Here is a 12,419-nt window from a genome sequence, read left to right on the forward strand (position 1 = left end):
CACATAGAAAAAAACTTAGGTAATATATCTTAGAAAAAAAAATCAGAGGTTTCAGTCCCGTGCCTCTTAACTTCACCAAACATGCATAGATCCTATGATCAGATCCAAAGATTTCGTTCATAGAGCTGTGACACATGAAAGCAGACTGGCGCACTGATGCTGCAAAGAAAAACAGCTCGATACTTCACATTTCGTTTTCATTCATAGCTTCAAGAATCATGCATAGATCATTATTTTCAGAAAATTATCCCAATTAAAATGAGCCCAGAGATACTGTAATCCATGGATGAGATCCAAATATATTGCTATAACACATAAAACCCAACAGGCACAGCGCAACAAATAACTTTAGTTTCCCTTTGCGCTTTTATTAATAACTTCATGAAACATTAGATCATGCAAAAAAAGTCATTTTTTTAGAAAATTCTCCAGATTAAAAGGAGCTCAAATTCATCATAATTTGTACACTTGATCTAAATATATTACTTACGATATTATCACACACATGAAATCATTCAACTGAGAAAATAACATAGGTTACGTTTCCATTCATAACTTCATGAAACATGCATAGCTCGTGGAAAATGTTACATTCTCTCAATTAAAATGAGCCCAATTATACAATAATCTGTCATTCAGATTTGAAGATATTCGTAATCGAATTATAACAAAACAAGAAAAAAAAACTTCAAATACACACATGCTACAATATTCTCATGGTTTTACATTTATAACTTCATGAAACATGCTCTGATTGTGAAAAATGGCATATCATTATTTACAGCCGATTCTCCAGATTGAAATGAGTCCAAAATCAAAACAATCCATGATGATCTTTCATATGTAAATAATACCTAAACCCATGAATCAGTTGGAGAGCTCTATTAAACATTTGACAGAACGTAGTGTTACAACCCCTTGGATCAAGGAGTAGCAACATGAATAGAGAGTCCATACAACATAATCAAATTTGCACAAATATGTGTTTTAATCAGAAAACAGCCATAACCACATTGAGGTAAAACATAAAAAAAATATAAAAATACAAAAACACAGCATCAAGCCTTGGACTGGAGAGCGTGAGAAAGTCCGCCTGACCACCAAACAGCAAGACCAGCAAAGACCAAGCCCCAATCTCCTTCCCTCCAGAGGGTAAGAAAGCCAGCATCTTATAGGCAGCATGGTTAATCACAATCAATTTTCCACACCTGCATCACAGCACTTAACCTAAAGACACAAAAAGTGTTACCCCATGACACCTGCTGGGCAAAATAAAATACTACAGCCCCTTGGATCGTCACAGTAGATTCAGACTATAACTTTTGACTCTCCTTGCTATATTCGTGGAGTTATGAGTTGGTATTTTTGTGTATGGCACTCAGAAAGCAACAGTATTTAAATAGTATATTTTGGCGAGTCAAGAGCTAAACAAAAAGTCCTGTTTCATTACAAAATACTGTAACTTTTATAAACATTATACTAATCACCAAAAAATGTTAATTAATATTTATTAAAAAATAAATATTTCATAAAACTGCAATTAAATTATATTATTTCTATAGTCTATACAAAAAAAGACAAAATAATAAGGCTGAATAAGCTGATCTATAGCATGTTAAATGATGGTTGCCTGTCTGTGAATGGTACACCCCTCTAAGCTCACAGAAGTGGTTTGACCCAAGTCCTCAGCAGCCAATGACATTGACCCATTCAAACTGATTTTTAACGCGTACTTCACGTGTACTTCACGTGTATTTAACACGTGAAATACACGTTAAATACACGTTAAGTACGCGCTGATTTTTAACACGTAAACAACACGTATTTAACGCGTTAAATACGTGTTGTTTACGCGTGAAATACACGTATTTAACGTGTTGTTGACGCGTTAAAATTCACGTGAATTTGACCCTCTTGGCCTTCCATAAAACGCAGCATCAATCAGCGTGTTCGTCTCCAAGGTAAGCTAAACACTTTTATTTCAAATGTAATTCGTGTGTTAACATCATAACAAATGCCACTACCATATATTATGGAGAATGTTAATAACAAAGCAGGCCTTGCTAGCGATAATTTTAACTTTGCAGTTTTCTGTCGAGTCGGGTTTAGTCAGTATAATGTTAGATAACGTTAGTTTGCTAACGCGCCTATACATGTGCAATGTAAATGGAAACTATTTAGCTAACTACCACTACCAAGCTAACCGACTTATTAGCTAGGCACGATTGAAGCTTAATGCATGCCATACATTTTTTTTTTTTTTTTTTTGCGTGTGTTGTATAATTTAATCACATGTGATTGATAATCGATAAATGTATGTTTTTTATGATATGCACACTACAGTAGTTAGCTTGTATGTTAGGATGGGCTACTATGACAATTAGCAAGTTAAATAGAGTATAGGATCAGTTGTCATAGCACTTCCGCACTACAGCGTGGTTAGGTTGTATGGCGGGAGAAAAGCTGACATCAGGGGTAACTACATTAATTATCCGTAGTAAAACTAATTAGACCATTTTTAAATAACTGAATGTTCATTTAAATTATTTAAACATTATAATGGACCTACTGTATAGGTGTTTTATGTCGTAGAACAACTTCAAACATCTTTAAATGCTTGAAATCATTGATTTTCACTGGTAGTTTAAGAAAACGCTTGACTACAATGTAGGCAACACAATCCCAATTATACCATATAAAGACTATTAATGTGTTATATCTGACAGGCTAAGAACTAACTACTTTGTCATACAATTGGCAATGGGTTATTTACTGCATTTAAACTTATGTCTCTTGCTACTTAGGTTTTCACTCATGGAGAGAAGAACTTGGACCAATCCAGGATGCGGAGTACCATATCCAAGCGGGGATTGATAAACCATGTCTCCAGCGTTTTATCAATAATTTTAAAGGTAAATGTTAAACTCCTTAATATGATTTAGCTGGAATCAGTGAAATGCCTTCAGTGATCAAGTCTCTTGCTCAAGAGCACACTGCACAATGGTGGTTGCTAGTACACAGGGATATTAGAACTGACAATTCAACAGCTTTTAGACATTTGATAAACCATTTTGTCCTTCAGCACAGTGCTTTAAGCACTTTTGCTTCTGTGCCCAGCCTGATTGCAGTAATCTAAGGGTTTGACAGGGATTATTCCCTGTAAAAACAGACCCCTTTTTTTTTTTTACCTTTTATTTAACCAGGTAGGCCGATTGAGAACAATATCTCATTTGCAACGGCGACCTGGGGAGCCGCTGGGATTTGAACCCAGGAAGTCGTACACCCAAAGCATGCACTCTACCACTGAGCTACCAGGGGCCCGTTCTTCATACGTCGCTTATTACATCTGAGATCAAATGACACATCCAAGATGATATCATCGTGCTAATCATGATCCGGCTAATTGGGTTCTTCGAACACACCTGTTGTGTATGATTAGTATCGCTGGATTGAGATTTCTGAGATAATTGCGCGTTCATGTGTTGTCTTAAAAGGGGATATGTATCGATACTCGAAACCATGATCAGCAGTGCAGCGATTGCAAGACGGCAATGTAATGACGTCATATAATTTAAAACGACAACTGACGAAAAACTTGACAAATTTCTGGACTTTTATAAGGAAACAGCCAAGCAAACAAAGCTACATAAATGTTATAATAGATATATAAAACAGATAATTGATACATGTTTTTATTTTATTAGAATTTTTTTCATGATTCCCAGTTATTTAGATTCGCAATTTAAAATAGTTGTTTAGTCTTTACATTTTTATTTCAATGTAGAAATTAACTATTAATTTCATATTTGGACAGATTTGTTACGTGACCGCATTAATGAAAGTTTCTTTAGGGTCAATATCATGTTATCTGCATCTCCTGCGCTCCATCAAGCCACTCGAATAATAGCAGTCATCACTCAAAATAATGCACGACTCTATTATCTGTATAGCATGTGTGTAAGAATAATACTTTGATGACAAATATTTCAGTGAGTAAAACTGGCTGTGTCTATAGCAGGCTGTTATGTACTACACAGCATTTTTATATTATTTTTAAATATTTTTTTTAATGATTATTATTTTAAATTATTGTCCCTGGATCAGTACGATACTCTTGTAATAAACTAGCGGTGCTAGCAGACATATTTTGAGTATCATTTCTGGTTGAAAAGAAGCGATCTAATCCTGTTTACATGAAATAAGCTGCTCCCGAGCAGGTTTAAGCTAACGGACCTGTTGCTATGACAGCAGCTCCGGAATGAGCTTCGAAGAACCAAACGATCCAAGATCACGCCAAATCGTCAACAATCAAATCCAGCTAACTGAGTTAGCTACGTACGAAGAACAGGCCCCAGGTGTTTTTGCCACTGAACTCATATTCAAAGGTGACTTTGTTGTGGAGTACCGAGGGGAAACTACTGTCACAGCAGCAGGCAGAGCTCCAAACTATTGAGTACAATGAGTCTGCAAAGGTTTTTCTTTTTGATTTTCAGTGGAAGAGTAAAACATGGTGGTAAGTAGATGAAGTGGCTATGTAGCAACTTTACAATGCAAGGGCCATGTCTAAAATCTAGAGTTTGTTATTCTTTATGTTAGTGCCTTTGTCAATACTACTTCAGTTACAGTTATCTACCCTTCAGTGCACCTTTGCAGTGACCGTTATCTGCCCTTCACTGCACCTTCGCATTGACGGTTATCTACCCTTCACTGCACCTTCGCATTGACGGTTATCTACCCTTCACTGCACCTTCGCAGTGACGGTTATCTGCCCTTCACTGCACCTTCGCAGTGAACGTTATCTGCCCTTCACTGCACCTTCGCAGTGACCGTTATCTGCCCTTCACTGCACCTTCGCAGTGACCGTTATCTGCCCTTCACTGCACCTTCGCAGTGAACGTTATCTGCCCTTCACTGCACCTTCGCAGTGACCGTTATCTGCCCTTCACTGCACCTTCGCAGTGAACGTTTTCTGCCCTTCACTGCACCTTCGCAGTGAACGTTTTCTGCCCTTCACTGCACCTTCGCAGTGACCGTTATCTGCCCTTCACTGCACCTTCGCAGTGACCGTTTTCTGCCCTTCACTGCACCTTCGCAGTGACCGTTATCTGCCCTTCACTGCACCTTCGCAGTGACGGTTATCTGCCCTTCGCAGTGACCGTTATCTGCCCTTCACTGCACCTTCGCAGTGACCGTTATCTGCCCTTCACTGCACCTTCGCAGTGACCGTTATCTGCCCTTCAGTGCACCTTCGCAGTGACCGTTATCTGCCCTTCACTGCACCTTCGCAGTGACCGTTATCTGCCCTTCACTGCACCTTCGCAGTGACCGTTTTCTGCCCTTCACTGCACCTTCGCACTGACCGTTATCTGCCCTTCAGAAAAGGCAAAAAACATGGTGCGAGTCATTTGTCCAATTTGCTTTTACAAATACATTATTCCATACAATAGTCGCTTATAAAATTGTATTTATTGGTATATCCTGCTCATATAATTTAATCAAATACTGCTTCTTCATAGTCGAACCTCTGTGCTAATACATATTAATGAAACAAATGTTTCTATACAGCATTGATGCATGTGAAAAGGACTCCTCTCTTGGGAGACTTGTTGATGACGACCACAGAAGACCTATTTTTGCAAAATGAAAACCATAAGTAAAGAAACCACACTTGTCTCTCCGCGATTCGAGATATTACACCTGGAGAAGAACTGACTTACAACAACGTGACTCAAACTGGCCATGGAGAGCACAGGTGAGTTACCTTTTTGTTTCTATATCCAATATGCCACCTACCTGGATAAGAGTTTATATTTCATGCAATTTGTTGCAGACACTCCAAACAAGAAAGCTGTAGTAGAATGTGTTTCTATCTTGGTTTACTTAGCAGTAACAATTTGTTTTTATGAGATACATTTCCTATGCCAGGTTTGATTACACCAACTGGTTTTTATTTATGGAAATGCCTTTATTTCCATAGTTTTAATGAATTGCATTAGTTCCGATGTCACAGTGGATTCTGTTTTGGATTTATCTATTGTATGCACCCATTGGGTCTCATTCATGAAACATTCGTAAATATACGAGTAAATATGTGAGTGATTTGCGCGTAAATAGAACTTCCTGAAACTCTTCTCCTGATTCACAAAAACTTCGTAAACGTCAGATGTGATAGTGAAATGTGTGTGTGTTAATGAATTCCAGTCAGTCGTAAATGGGACACGCGTACACGCTCATTCTCAATTACCATAAATCCCACCCATTAAACTAATATATATTAAACTATATATGAGCATCATATTATGACACCAAACGAAGGATTTCAACATGTCTTCTCAAAAGCGAATGGAAAAATAAAAATTTCTCAGCTGCAGAAATTTAAGTTTTATTATCAGAAGTTCATTCAAAACGCCACGTTTTATTTTCAAGCGTACTAGTGGCGTATCAGGTCCTAAAAAAAGGAAGCTTTGCAGCATATTACAGATGCTGTTAATGGAGTTTCATCTGTTATTCGAACAGTCCCCGAAGTGAAAAGACAAACCTTATGTAATTACTATATGTAATATTTTTTTCAAAATGCTGTGTAAATATGTACCCGATTATGAATTAAAATGCAGCCGTATTAATGAGCAAAACGTTCAGACGTTAAACGCACTATTTACGTGTGGCTGGGAGCAGGTGTAGATTTATTTCGTACCAACTAACATTTGGAAAATACGAACGTTTTAATGAATCCGAAAATTTACGCCAGAACCACTTTACTCGCGATTTACACAAAATTCGTTTTGCTCATGGTTCATGAATGAGACTCATTGTGTACACACAATTAGAACATAAAGTTGTAGCAAAAAGTAAATTTAACTTGTTGCACTCATGCATCCATTAAAAATGATTGTATTACATGCCTATATTACAAAGATTAGAACCACATATGCAGAATAAATGCAGTGGTGCTGTCTGATCAATACCTATTAGGGCTGCACGATATTGTGAAAAAATGACATTGCGATATTTTATTTTTCTGCGATATTTATTGCGATATTTTTTCTTACAAACAAATGGGGTGAGCACACTTACATTCTCATTTTAAATGATTTAAACATAGACACCAACGTGTCAATTGATTAATATGCGCGAGGGAGAGGGAGCAAGACAGAGCTCGTGTTGTTTGAAAACGTCTCTCTCTCTCTCGATTCAATTCATATTGCTTTATTGGCATGACATACAAAGGTACATATTGCCAAAGCATTGTACATATCAGAATAGAAACAAACAAAACAAAAATACATATATATTCATAAGAAAAAATGACATGCAAAATAAATCCATGTACATTTCTATAAACATTGATGGTACTTTTAATGTTCTCTGTCTCTCTCGCTCGCTCGCTCTCTCTCTAGCAGCAGCGCGCTCTCTCTCTCTGTCTCTCTGTCTCTCTCTCTCGCGCGCTCTCTCTCTCTCTCTGCCCTGTTAAACTTGCATGTGGTTTTCAGTCCTGTCAATGATAAACTTTCACTCTATGATGGTTAAGCTGTGCAATTAATCCGCGAATCACATTCGTCAAGGGCCGGGGAGCAGCTGCCCATACAGTTAATGAATAACGGATCAACTACGACAGCCTACATCGCACATCCTGCAATGTGACTATTGTGGATTCGTACATCGCGATATCGATGCTTAAACGACACATCGTGCAGCCCTAATACCTATCCTCCTCTGCAAGGATGTCCCATGTTTTTCTCAGTGTAAATGCCCTCTTACTATATTTCACTTGTTGCCATCTGTGTGGTTTCCTCTCCTAGCCCCCAAAACACACTTCACTGGCACGGACACCCTGTTCAACATGCCCGTCTCAGGTAAAAGCAACTGCCCCCCACCCCATCACACATATCAGTGTTGCAGGTCTCAAACTCTAGACTGATTGATTAGTTATTGTGTAAGGGAAGTGAAAAGTATAAATAAGGACTAACAAATGATGTTGTTCTTGCAGATGATAATTTGCAGAGTGAGCGCTCGAAGGTAAGTGCATAAGTGCCCCAGACTGGGTCAGTCTGTGGATCTGCACTATGCATTCATGATTGTCAACGTTTCCAGTGTCTGGTTCCAAAGTCAAATGAACATTGAATTATACTTTTGCATAGCCCAAAAACGTCACTACTACATCTATTTGTTGCTATATTAATACTTCAAGCATAATATTGGCCCACATAAGTATGGACACTAAAGCATTTCTCATGTTCTGTACTTTAAATTTGAAATTACACAAAAGACAATGTGGATATGTTACAGGTACCGGCTGGCACCACATAAACAGCTTATATGCTCTCTCTGAAAACAGGAGAAATAAATGAGACCAGGCAAACTCTGCGTCCGTTTTTCGTCTCGCTCAGCAGAAAGAGAGAGAGGATTTATTAGACATTCACATTTTAAATCCTCCTCTGTTACAAACACACAATGTTCACTATCAAATAAACACTTCAAAATGAAATACAATTTGTCTTTTTTTTCATCTTTCAGCAAATACTGAGTTTTAAGTTTTGGGTGATTAAATAAATCAAACTGACAATAACCACGGTTACCCTTTAAGTTGTATCCTTTTAACTCAAAATAAAACACAGATTATGTCATCACTTACATATAAAACATAGTTTGTTACCATTTACATATGGTTCCTAAATGCATTTTCCTCTTCCAGCAAAAGTATTTTTTTTTTACTCTTCCCAAAATGCATGAGCTGACAGACTTTTAACTTATTTTTAACCACTTTTAAAATATAAATCACATTTGTTTTAACATCAGCTTTTAACCCTGACAAACTCAGTTTTTAACATTAACCTTTCACATTTTACACAATATCATACATTTCAAGAGTATTAAAACTTTACAAAAATGTTCAAGGAGCTAAAAATAAAACTCTTCAGACGTGACTTTGGTATTAACAGGTGACATTAACAAGCGCGAAAATGTGGCTACTGCCATATATACAATTATGTCCACATACTCATTACATAGCCTTATTAGCGAACATTAAAACATTCAGTGACATGTCAACATATTACACTTCAGGTAATTAGATTAATTTAATTTTCCACCAACCTGAAAACAGGAGAAATAAATGAGACCAGGCAAACTCTGCGTCCGTTTTTCGTCTCGCTCAGCAGAAAGAGGAAAATCGCAAAGCGGACAAAACTGACGTAAAGCCCCGTGGAGCACAATAAATGCCACACTACCCCATGCTGGCGAACTCCACAATTACTCCTCGCCTCTATATAACGTCTTAGTCAAAGGATGGTGGAACCAGGTAAATTACCTCTGAACAAATATTCGAAAACATTCATTTTCAAATTTCAGAAACTACCACAAATGTGATAACACTTTTAGTGGGCATCACACGCTCCCTGACAGAGAAGAATGGCTCCCGACATTTCCAAAAATCTTTATCTCAAAACAGTTTAACTATTTTTCAATCTTTAACCTTGATTCTCAAACCTCTATTCAACAAACAAGCATAGTAGGTGGAATGTATGTGGCTGGTGCTTGGTAAGGGTATGGCATGTATGCTGTCTGGGAGTAAAGGAGTGGGTGTGAATATGGCATACAAAGAGGCGGGATGTATGGAAAGATTGAGGGTGCATGTGTAGTGTTATGTGATGCTTCTATGACAGGTATATAGGGTGCGGTGTATCCAGGCACTGAGTTAACTGTGGCGTGCGTCTGGACTGATGGCTCACCTAATGACTCATATGTGAGAAAACGACGTGGCCTTTTCTCCCGAGCTGACCTTCTGAAGTCTGACTGAGTGTGATCTACAGGAGGAGTCAAAGGTCGAGCTTCTGAGTCACAGTCTTGTTGCCCATTGTTTTCCTCCCCTTCCACAGGTACAGTGAGTAAAGGTTGGTTTTCACCAGTAGGATCTGGTAAGTGTTCAGGTACAGTATTATTTTCTCTCCTTACAGGTGATGGTTCTGACCCCCGAATCTCTGGATGCCTGGTGAGTTGCTCCTGGTAAGTAACAGGTCTTTCCTCTATCCTTTCAGTCGGTCTCCTTAACCAGTATCCCGAGCCAGAATCATTATCTGAATCATTTTCACTGTCATCACTGGTGTCTGCTCGTCTTTGGGTGTCTGTCATTCTCTCTTGGTTTTGTCTGTTATGTGTTTTCTTCTCAGGAATAGATCTGGTGTCAGATGGAGTGACATCGACAGGTAAGTCATTCACCAGCAAAAGGAGATTACGGTGCAGTGTCCTGCTTTTCTTTTTGTCTCCAGTTTCAGGGCAGACAATGTACACTGGGTTCTCAGCGAGTTGACGTTCGACTATGTATACAGTCTTCTCCCAGTATGCCCTTAATTTTCCCGGCCCTCCACGTTCACTGAGGTTCCGGACCAGAACTCTGTCTCCTGGTTGCAGTACAACCCCCCTTGCTTTCTTGTCATACGTCAATTTTCCCCTTGCACTGGACTTTTTGCTATTCTCGCCAGCAATGCGGTAGGCTTCTGACATCTTTTTAGCCCATTTTTCAGCAAATCCTGTAGGTGAATATGATTCTCTTTCTCCGACCAATCCAAACAGCAAGTCGACTGGGAGATGTGGGTGACGTCCGTAGAGAAGGAAAAATGGTGAGTAGCCGGTTGACTCATGTCTGGTGCAATTGTATGCATGTATAACATGCGGGAGGTGATCCTTCCACCGTAGTTTCTCACTATCAGTCAATGTTCTTAACATCTGGAGAATGGTGCGGTTCAGGCGCTCAGCTGGATTGCCTTGTGGGTGATAAGGTGACGTCCGCGAGTGGCTAACCCCTGACAACTGCTGTAATGATTGGAACAGTTTGTTCTCAAATTCACCACCCTGGTCATGATGTAGTTTGGATGGATATCCAAACCGGGGTATGAAATCATTGAAGATGCGCTCAGCAGCTGTTTTCCCACTCTTGTTCTTTGTGGGATATGCCTGGGCAAATCTAGTGAAATGATCAAGCACTACTAGAATATATTCATATCCCCCACAGCTGGTTTCCAGATGCAAATAGTCAATACACACAAGCTCTAAAGGGAAGTTAGATGTGATGCTGCCCATAGGAGCTCTCGTGTGTGTTGTGGGTTTCTTAGACTTGATACAGGGACATTTTTGGGTGACATAGTCTTCAATTTCTTTAGCCATAAAGGGCCAGTAAAATCGTTCCCGAGCAAGATGGAGCACTCTTTCTGTGCCTACATGACCCATCTCATTGTGTAGGCACTTCAGAGCAATCGGCCTGTATTTCAAAGGGAGGACTAACTGCTTTACCTGGATCGTCCTTCTGTAAAGGAGGCCATCTTCAAGTTGCAACTTACTCCACTCATGCAGCAGCTTTCTGGTGGCTCCACTTACAGTTCTGCGTATGTCATCTGTCAGTTTTGTGTTTGACTCCTTTAACTCTATAATCTTGCCTATGGCTTGATCCTCTCTTTGAGCCTTAACAAGATCATCATGGCTGATAGCTGGCAGGTGACAATGAGGTTGTGGTGGAGAATCCAGTGAACACATGTTAAGTGCTGCAATCCAGGCCACATCCTTCCGTTCTGCAGCCTGACTCCCATCCCATGTGGCACGCACTGCCTCGTTCGAGAACTCCTCTGTACAAGCCACCTCATATTTCCCCATGTCCAAGGGGAGCCGAGAGAGTGTGTCTGCATCAACATTTGATTTTCCAGGTCTATACCTGATGTCGAACTGGAAATCTGAGAGTTCTCCCACCCACCGATGGCCAACAGCATTGAGTTTTGCTGTACTCATGATATAGGTCAGTGGGTTGTTGTCCGTGTACACAGTGAAATGGGGAGCGTAGTACAGGTAGTCCCGGAATTTTTCACACACAGCCCATTTCAATGCGAGGAACTCCAGTTTTCCACTGTGCAGGTGGTAGTTACGTTCAGCAGGTGTCAAAGTCCTCGAGCCATAGCCAATGACTCTTAGCTTCCCATTCTGGCGCTGATAGAGGACAGCCCCCAGGCCCTGGTCTGAGGCGTCTGTATGCAGCGTGAAAGGTAGGCTGAAATCAGGATACGCTAAGACAGGTGGGGTTATAAGGAGAGTGACCAATTGCTCTAAAGCTTCCTGATGTTGAGTGGTCCAGTCAACAGGCTGTCGTGAAGGCAGCTGTGGGCGTTTGGTGGTTTTCCCACATGTTGAAATCTGGGCTTTCCCCGATTTAGTTTGGAGAAGCTCATAGATTGGCTTCGCGATCCTGGAAAAATCCTGGATGTAGGAGCGATAATATCCCAAGAAGCCGGTCAGTTTCCTTACTTCGCCAACTGTCTGTGGTGCCTTGCTTGTCAAGGTTTTGACTGCTTCAAGGTCCCGTGGATCTATCTTGATACCATCAGCTGACACAAGGCGCCCCACGTATCTGACTTCGTGTCTGAAAAGCTCACACTTTT

At 39.9% G+C, this 12,419-nt stretch overlaps 2 long non-coding RNA genes across 3 annotated transcripts in view; one reads left to right on the forward strand and one right to left on the reverse strand.

Annotated features, from left to right (window-relative positions):
- The first annotated feature begins 2,486 nt into the window (after nt 1–2,486).
- The window catches only part of LOC127942775 (uncharacterized), a 30,059-nt gene continuing 20,126 nt past the window's right edge, over nt 2,487–12,419 (forward strand). For both annotated transcript variants that reach the window (XR_008149413.1, XR_008149412.1), the window contains exons 1-4: nt 2,487–2,912; nt 5,566–5,752; nt 7,800–7,853; nt 7,988–8,016. This is a non-coding gene — a long non-coding RNA (uncharacterized LOC127942775). The remainder of the gene's footprint in view (nt 2,913–5,565; nt 5,753–7,799; nt 7,854–7,987; nt 8,017–12,419) is intronic.
- LOC127942785 (uncharacterized) lies at nt 4,399–4,893 on the reverse strand. The gene is made up of 3 exons (XR_008149425.1): nt 4,816–4,893; nt 4,748–4,781; nt 4,399–4,645 (listed from the first exon to the last, which is right to left on the reverse strand). It is a non-coding gene; the product is annotated as an uncharacterized LOC127942785 (long non-coding RNA).

Source organism: Carassius gibelio, chromosome A22 (assembly GCF_023724105.1).
Source record: "Carassius gibelio isolate Cgi1373 ecotype wild population from Czech Republic chromosome A22, carGib1.2-hapl.c, whole genome shotgun sequence".
Lineage (NCBI taxonomy): Eukaryota > Metazoa > Chordata > Actinopteri > Cypriniformes > Cyprinidae > Carassius > Carassius gibelio.